Source organism: Otolemur garnettii, unplaced genomic scaffold (assembly GCF_000181295.1).
Source record: "Otolemur garnettii isolate 467f Iridium unplaced genomic scaffold, OtoGar3 scaffold00246, whole genome shotgun sequence".
NCBI lineage: Eukaryota > Metazoa > Chordata > Mammalia > Primates > Galagidae > Otolemur > Otolemur garnettii.
In genome coordinates this window covers 1,526,478-1,531,691 of record NW_003852641.1, presented here as the reverse complement: position 1 = coordinate 1,531,691, position 5,214 = coordinate 1,526,478, and positions in this window count along the sequence as shown.

Sequence of the window (5,214 nt, the reverse complement as noted above, 5' to 3'; positions counted from 1 at the left end):
AGTTACCTTAAAAATGAAAAAACAAACACCACGTGTTCTCACTAATATCTAGGGGCTAAATAATGGGCATACACACAAAGAGATGTAAAGGACAGTGGAAACAAAGATGGAGAGAAGGTGGGCGGGGTGAGGGATTAAATCATTTACCTGTCTGGTCCAAGAACACTATGCTGGTGACAGGCCCAATGATAGCCATGACTTTAACATTACCTATATAATAACAATGTTGGTGCTGTCTTAACGTTTGCAATTTGAAAATTAAAAAGATTTTCATAAGCATGATGTAAATTTCTAAAACTGTTTTTAAATAAATTGTGTAGTACTAACGTTTTGTGATAAATGAAAGGCATTGTCATTTCGTGATCGATATGTATAAGAAGCATGACTGATTAATGACTTGCACGCCTTAAAATTTATCCAAATTGCAAAATTAGACTTTTTCAGCTCTAACTGGAAATACTTCATTAACGAAAACAGCAATGAAATTAAAAATGAGAAGTCATCTATGTCCATAATAAAATTTGAGAGCCTCTGACCATAAATATCGATTTATTTTCTGTCATAATATTTATCACATAAATATTTGCATCCTGTCCCTGTATTATACAGCGTTGCAATTTCACAAACAGCAATTTTGTTTTGTAATAATCACAGAACAGTGAATGTAGATGAACGCATTCAGTCACATTGACTATCCTCTTCTAATCTATTGTAAAAAACTTTAAACATTTCTTTGTATGAAAGAAGAAAACAGAAAAACCCATTAAATTACATTCTTTGTACAAATCTTTATTGGTTATGTAAATTTGACAAAACCTCTTTTGGAGAAAAGAATTTATACATATTTGGGGCCTTAAAAGTGTGAAGAAATGACTGCTGCAAACTATATAAATTCTGTCAATCACAGAGGTGAACAAAATTTATGTACATGCTTGTTCATTGTAGTATTTTTTATAATAGCAAACAATGGAATGAAAATTCATGTTCAAACTTGTCAACATGTGAAAATAAACCTAGTAAACTATATATTTATTACATATTGGGGTGTCTGTGTATACACATAGACATATTTTATGTATTTATTTATTTATTTTGAGTCAGAGTCTCACTCTGCTGCTCAGGCTGGAATGCTGTGGCATTAGCCCAGCTCACAGCAATCTCAAACTCTAGAGTTCAAGTGATCCTCCTTCCTCAGCTTCTCAAGTAGCTGGGACAATGGGCACCTGCCATAATGCCCGGACTAATTTTTCTATTTTTAGTAATTTAGGGGGTCTCACTGCATCTTACACTGATCTTAAAATCCTGAGTTGAATTGATCATCTGGGGTCAGCCCCTCAGAGTGCTAGGATTATAGACATAAGCCACAATACGCGGCCTCCTAGTAAACCCTTTAAAACAAACAAAAAAAAAAATCAAGTTATAAAAACATTTGTGATATAATATTAAGCATATATGTGAAAACTGTACTTATATTGCAATACACAAACACAGTGACATGCGTTTTATATCAAAGCTTACATATGTACATTATATTTCTTGTGGTTAAATATGTTCTTTAAATTTGCTATAATGGATATGTATTTATTTTATTTTAAGGAGGAGGTTTTGATTTCTAAAATATGTTATCAATAAATTGTGTGACATACTTATATCTTTAGAACAATAATTATGATATCAAATGCTATTAAGAGTATAATTTTATTGCATGATTATAAGTAGAGATCTTTTCCTCACTAAAACTTTCTCTTCGATGATTAATATGTTTTTTCCTCTAACTCAAGAGGTACCTAGCACTTTGCAAAACAAGGAATTTACATCTAATAATATTATCAAGGAAATGAATCACTCAACTTGACATGGTCTTAAAATGAGGATTATAAAATGTTATTAATAAAAAGTTTATTATATTAATATAAAGTTTATTATAAAATATTATTAATACAAAGTTTATAAAATATTATTAATAAGTAGTAATGATATAGCAATTGACTATAATTAAAGGGACTTTAATTAAAGGGAATTTCATTGACATTCTTATGCCCAAAATACCAACTGAGAAAAATAATTTCAATAAAAATACTATGTAAAAACCAGTGGTTGTCTCATTCAATTATTACATCTCTTTAGTTTAGTTATCGTAATCATAAATCATATTACAAGTAAATTGAATATTAGTTCTTCTTCCATCTCATTGATTTGACCTCTAAAAATTCCCAAATACCAGTCAATCCCCAAAATAAATTTTTCATGAAAACCTATGAAGTATCTATTTTTAATAATTAATGTCTTTGATTAATAACCAATTTGCTTAAATCTCAGTATTCATTCTGAACTTTCAAATGGACTTCTCTTAGAAATGATTAAATTTTAATTAATATTTCCTCAATTGTCGATTTATTGAAATTCTTACTAGTTGTCATCAATATGCTGTTTCTTTTTGAAAGTAGACTTGCTTTTCAGTATTATTTCCTAACTTTCAATAAAAGGATCTCTTGGGTCCATCTGAAACAGAATTATAACCAAGAAAGGAAAAGAAATGACTGGTTGTTATCTAGTAAATGAGTAGTGATAGTTAAGTGAAAAATAGCCATTCTTTCAGCAAATAGTGAAGCTCCCAGCTGAAAATAAACTATGCTTAGAAAAATCACATTGCAACCACAAAGCAAAACAAAACAAAACAAAAAGAAAAACAAAACTAAGTATCTATTTCTTTTAATTAGCCTTTTAACAATAACAACTTTGGCCACATTAAATCCTTCAGTCTCTAGATTAAAATAATAATAATAAAATGCCCCAAATTATTCTTACTTCTGAACAATATCCAGTCCAGTCTTAGACTTGTCTTACTTGATCCACAGTATTGTGACTCATACAGCAAAGCCAGAACCTTCGAGAAGCCCTCTTGGTCTGTTTTTTATTGAGACACATTCATGGTTCCTCTCCTTTCTTGCAGGGGTGTCCAGCTGAGGTCCGGCTGGCTATGAATGCTTATGTCTGGTAGTGGAAATCGGGAAAATTATGCCCCCAAACCTTTTTTTTTTCTTTTTTCCTTTTTTGCTCATCCATTTTTGTTAGTGTTTGTGTGTCTTTAATGCGTGGCCCAAGACAACTCTTAGGTTAGCATCCATAGCCAGCTGCAAGCCACAGTGGGATGCCCTTTCTAAAATCAGAAAATACACAAATCCTTTTAAAAAAATTTTTTTACTAAGGCAAGTCTCTAGTGGTCTTTGTTTAGGTAGCTTCAAAATAGACATTTTCATAATAACAACATTATGGTTATTAAACCATATATTTAATTCTCTTAAGTGTCAATGAAAATTTCACAATTAAAAATGATTTCAACTCATTATGTCATCAAAATAACAATATTTACTTCCTATTTGTGAGTGATTTACAGGAACTTTTTAAAAAATTCATATTAATATGAGGGTACAAATGACTCTCGAGCATTCTGAGTCATCTTGTTAAACTGCTGCTGATGGTTTTACCCAGAATCATAAAATTCTATACGGGAAGGACCAACAAACCCTGTAGTGTCAGGGTCTATGCTTTGCATAAATCTAACATGAAAACGTGTATCTCTTATAAATAAAAATAAATATTCTATTTACTCTCAGGCTGGAGGTGTACATTAAGGCTGTGCCTACTGATTATAATGAATATGTTCTGTTCACAAGGTTCTCTTCTCGGTTGCTTTGAACCAATGCTTGTTTCAGCATCATTTCAACTATGTAAAAATAGGCTTGCAAAATAAAGAGCATGTTAATTTTAGTTCATACAACTATTCTATGTTACATATTTAACTTTATAATGTCAGCTATATAGAAATGTACCATGCTCTACCTTTCACTGGCTACACAATTAACTTGCATTCCAATAGTTGATATTTTCTAATTTTGACAGGAACTGGAATATTATTATTAATATCTAGTCAGGAATAATAATTCAGATTATATGAACCTCATTTTTTATCATTTACATTTTTTATTCTATTGATTTTTTTATAGTTGAAATAAACTTTAAAAAATTGAATAATTTTTAATTTATAGAAAAATTGTGAATATAGTACATGCCATTTTATATTGGTATGATTGTAATTAGTGAACCTATAGGGAAACAGTACTATTAAATTTAATTCATAGTTTATTCTGATTGAGTTAGTTACTATCTAGCATTCTTTTTTATTCCAGGATATATTTTTTCATTTTTCTCTTTGCATTTCAATTTGGATATTTCTGTTGCTTTATGATAAGTTCATTGATTCTTATTTGGCCATTTTTAAAGTTTATTAATAATTTAGTTAAAGATATTATTTAATATTGTCTCTGTATTACTTCTATTTTTAGAATTTCTGCCATTACATGTATTCATTATATAATGTTTTCATCTCTCTGTTTCCATTACCTATTTATTTTTGCATATTTTTCTCCATTTGAGTTCTTAATCTATTAAATCATAGTTATTATAAATGCATTATCTGTTAATTTCAAAATTTATAATCATGTCTTTTCTGGTTATGACAAGTGCTTTTTTAAGACAGTAGTTTTGCTGGCTTTGGTGGATGCCTTGTAATTTGTCTTGAAAGTTGGACATTTTGTTTAATAGTGAGTATTGTGTTTGTTTTTCCATTCTTTAGATACTTCACATAGGAGAGTGGTCTCCAGTTCCACCCAGATTGCTTAAAAAGTATTAATCCATCTTTTTATGGCTGAGTAGTACTCTATGATACACATATACATTTCATTAATCCACTCATGAACTGATGGATCTTTGGGTTGATTTCACATCTTTGTGTTGTGAATTGTGCTACAATAAATATTTGAGTGCAGGTGTCTTTCTGATGAAAAGTCTTCACGAAGTGAAGTAAAACTCAGTGGAAATCAACCAGAGGAAGAAGGGTGGGATCTAAGGAAGAACTGAAAGCTACCTAAAGTGTACAATGAGCACTGTTCTAGTGATGGGAACACCTGTGGCTGGGACTCAAGCATTACAAAAGTGATCCATGTAATCTAAAACCTTGATATCTTAAAATAAAAAAGGATGTCTTCCATCATGTACTAGGGGCTTATATAGATAGGCCTTTATTATAAGGTTTGTTTGTTTGTTTTTTGATACAGAGCCTCAAGCTGTCACCCTGGGTAGAGTGCCGTGGCATCACAGCTCACAGCAACCTCCAACTCCTGGGCTCAAGCGATTGTCCTGCCTCTGCCTCCC